We start from the raw sequence: 4,184 nt of genomic DNA on the forward strand, positions 1-4,184 counted from the left end.
GAAGCTAAGTGACTTGCCCAAGGTCACACAGCAGACATGTGGCGGAGCCGGGATTCGAACCCATGACCTCTGACTCCAAAGCCCGAGCTCTTTCCACTGAGCCACGCTGCTTCTCAGCACTTAATACCACAAATATCATCATTCTTAGATCAAAGAGAAAACAGCAGCAATCAGGAAAAAAAACTACGAGGCCATGGACAGGTCCGTGGATTGAGTTATGAATTAAGTGTAATGATAATGATGGTATTTGTTAAGCACTTACCATATGCCAAGCACTGTAATGGATGAGAACTTTCCAAAAGTAATTAAGCAGCTGTGTATATTTCCCCGAGATTAGCCTAGTGGAAAGAACACAGGACTGAGGTTCAGGAGGCCTGGGTTCTAATCCCAACTCTGCCTCTTGTGTGCTGTGTGATCTTGGGCAAGTCACTTAATTTCCCTGGGCCTCAGTTTCCTCCTCTGAAAAATGGAGCTTCGTTACCTGTTCTGCCTCCTACTTAGATTGCGAGCCCCATTGTCTGATCTGATTCATTTATACCTACCCCAGTGCTTAGCACAGGGCTTGGCACACAGTGACTGCTTAGCAAATGACACAATTAGTAGTAGTAGAGATATGTTAGGGTTCATATTTGAGGGTCACTTAGAAATGGAGAAATGAAAGCGAAGAGTCGGTCAGTTTATAAAGCATTAAAGAGTTGAGAGGCAGCATGGCCTAGTGAGAAGAGCAAAGCCCTTGGAGTCAGAGGACCTGGGTTCTAATCCCGCAACCGCCAATTGCTCACTGTGTATCCTTGGGCAAGTCATTTCACTTCTCTGTGCTTCAATTTCCTTGTCTGCAAAATGGGGATTAAATCCTCCACCCTCCAGTTTAGATTGTGAGCCCCATGTGGGACAGGGACTGTGTCCACCCAGATAAACTTGTAACAACCCAGTGCTTGACACATAGTAAGTGCTTAACAAATACCACAAAAAAATACTAGATGTCAATAAATCATTGTTTGCTTTTTAAGACGGCAGCGTTTGCTTTGATCATCGCTGAAGAGATCAAACCTCCACCTTTGGGAGCTGTTTCTGTGTTTTGTTTTATTTTTTTTATGGTATTTGTTAAGTGCTTATCATAGTCCAGGCACTGTACTAAGCACTGGGGGTAGATAGAAGCTAATCACATTGGACATAGTCCATGTCCCACGTGTGGGGCTCACAGTCTTAATCCCCATTTCACAGTGAGGCCCAGAGAAGTGAAGTGACTTGCCCGAGGTCACACAGCAGACAAGTGGCAAAGCCGGGATGAGAACCCATGACCCATGAGAACTCCCAGGCCCTGGCTTTAGCCACTAGGCCATACTGCTTCTCCACCTGCAAAGCTATTTATTTATTTGATGCTATTGATGCCTGTTTATTTGCTTTGTTTTGTTTTGTTTTGTTGTCTGTCTCCCCCTTCTAGACTGTGAGCCCGTGTTGGGTAGGGATTGTCTCTATTTGTTGCTGAACTGTACTTTTCCAAATGCTTAGTACAGTGCTCTGCACACAGTAAGCGCTCAATAAAAACGATCAAATGAATGAATGAAAAGCAGCAAATGTTCAATTTGCGGAATGGCGCGAGTCTCGGAAGAAAAACGGGTGGGAAGTATAACCCGTAAGGGACATTTCACTTTCTTTTCTGGTACATTTGCCCAAGAGAGAAACCTTGGTGTTCGAATCCAGCCAATTAGAATGGCCAAACTCATCACTGAGGTGAAATCCAGGGAAAGCAAAATGCCCACATCCTCAACCAACCCTGTGCAGGCGGCTTCTGGAAGACGGAGGGGCGCGGCCGAAGGTGGAGACGAAGGACAGAAGGGAAGGCGGTGAATGTCCAGCCGATTACGGACGCGGCCACTCTGCCCCACCTGATTTTCTTATTCCGAGCCGTGCCATTCGTCCAGTTTCCATGGTGTCACCTGGAGGGCGTGCGCTCCAGGGTTTCCGGTGAGCGCCTGTGAGGAGCTGTTCTTTAATCCGGGGAAAAGACATAATTGCCATCATAACTATGGTAGTTATTAAGCCCTGGGGTGGACAAGAGATAATCAGATTGGACACAGTCCCTGTCTCAAATGGGGTTCACAGTCTAAGTTGGAGGAAGGAGGATTTAATCCCCATTTTATAGAGGAGACAATTGAGGCCCAGAGAAGTGAAATGACTTGTCCAAGGTTACAATCAGTCAGTCAATCAATGAATCGTATTTATTGAGCGCTTACTGTGTGCAGAGCACTGTACTAAGCACTTGGGAAGTACAAGTTGGCAACATATGCAGTCCCTACCCAAGAGTGGACTCACAGTCTAAAAGAACACAGACCGTGAGCCCGTTGTTGGGTAGGGACCATCTCTATATGTTGCCAACTTGTACTTCTCAAGCGCTTATACAGTGCTCTGCACACAGTAAGCGCTCAATAAATACGATTGAATGAATGACGTGGCAGAGCTGGAATTAGAACCCAGGTCCACGGAATTCTGGGCCTGTGCTCATACCTCGAGGCCATGCTACCTCTCGCCACTACAGGCCTCCCTTCCTTGAAATTCCTTGAAGGTCATAGGTTCTAATCCTGATTCTGCCACTTGTCTGCTGTGCGACCTTGGGCAAGTCACTTCACTTCTCTGGGCCTCAGTTGCCCCACCTGTAAAATGGGGATTAAGGCTGTGAGTCCCATGTGGGACAGGGACTATGTCCAACCTGATTACTTTGTATCTACCCAGCGCTTAGTACAGTGCCTGGCATATACGAAACCCTTAACAAATACCATAACCCCCACCACACCCAAAAAACAGCTAACTCTTTTTTTATGGCATTTATTAAGTGCTTACTATGTGCAAAGCACTGTTCTAAGCGCTGAACTCTGCACCCTCCAGCTGTCATTTACCCATCATTTCCCTTCTCATAATCACCTCCACTCCATCAATGTCAATCCGTCAGTCAATCGCATGTATTGAGGACCTACTGTGTCCTCAAGTACTAAGCGCTTGGGAGAGTATAATATAATAATAACAATAATAATGGCATTTATTAAGTGCTTACTATGTGCAAAGCACTGTTCTAATGGTGTTTGTGTTATAGTTATATAACACTTTAACAGACACATTCCCTGCCTAAAGTGAGCTTATGGTGGTATTTAGGGAGTGCCTACTTTGGGAAAGCACTGTCCTGAGAGTTTGGGAGAAGACGAGCATTAGCAGATGCATCCCCACCCCTCCAGGAGTGGGAAGAAAAATCCACCTATTGGCTACAGGTTTTCAGCTCCTCTCCAAGGAGCAGGAGGGTAGGAGAATGGTGGGGAAAATATTGAAGCTATCAGCTAAGCAGAGGATTTGGGGCTCTCCTCAGAATTCCTCCATCCTCCTGCCCTGGCGACCAAGCAAGAAGGAATTAAAACCAGCTTCTTTGGGGATTTGAAAATGAGCTGCTGGAGGAAAATAGGGCAGGATCTGGTGATAAGGACACAGTAACAGAGGCTAAATGATCTCTCTCCCTGTCTCTCTTTTTATGATATTGTTAAGCACTTACTATGTGCCAGGTGCTGTACTGAGCACTGTCGATACAAGCTAACCAGGTTGGACATAGTCCCTGTCTCACGTGGGGCTCACAGTCTTAATCCCCCTTTTACAGATTAGGTAGCTGCAGCCCAAAGAAGTGATGTGCCCAAGGTCCCACAGCGTGGCCCAGTGGAAAGAGCACGGGCTTAGGATTCAGAAGTCATGGCTTCAAATCCCGGCTCTGCCAATTGTCAGCTGTGTGACTTTGGACAAGTCACTTCACTTCTCTGTGCCTCAGTTACCTCATCTGTAAAATGGGGATTAAGACTATGAGCCCCCTGTGGGACAACCTGATCACCCTGTAATCTCCCCAGCACTTAGAACAGTGCTTTGCACATTGTAAGCGCTTAATAAATGCCATTAAAAAAAAAGTGATGAATCCAGGACTAAATCTCCCAGGCCTGTGTTCTACCCACTAGGCCATGATGTTTCTTTCTCTCTTTCTTTCTTTCTCTGTCTCTTTCTGTCTCTCTCTCTTTCTCTCTTTTTTAAAAATGGAAGGCGACCCGGCTTACCCAAGAGGCTCACGTGAGCCAATGTCCAGGGCAAATAATAATAATAATGGTATTTGTTAAGTGCTTACTAAGTGCCAGGCACTGTGCTAAGCACTGGGGTGG

Source organism: Tachyglossus aculeatus, chromosome 25 (assembly GCF_015852505.1).
Source record: "Tachyglossus aculeatus isolate mTacAcu1 chromosome 25, mTacAcu1.pri, whole genome shotgun sequence".
Taxonomy (NCBI): domain Eukaryota; kingdom Metazoa; phylum Chordata; class Mammalia; order Monotremata; family Tachyglossidae; genus Tachyglossus; species Tachyglossus aculeatus.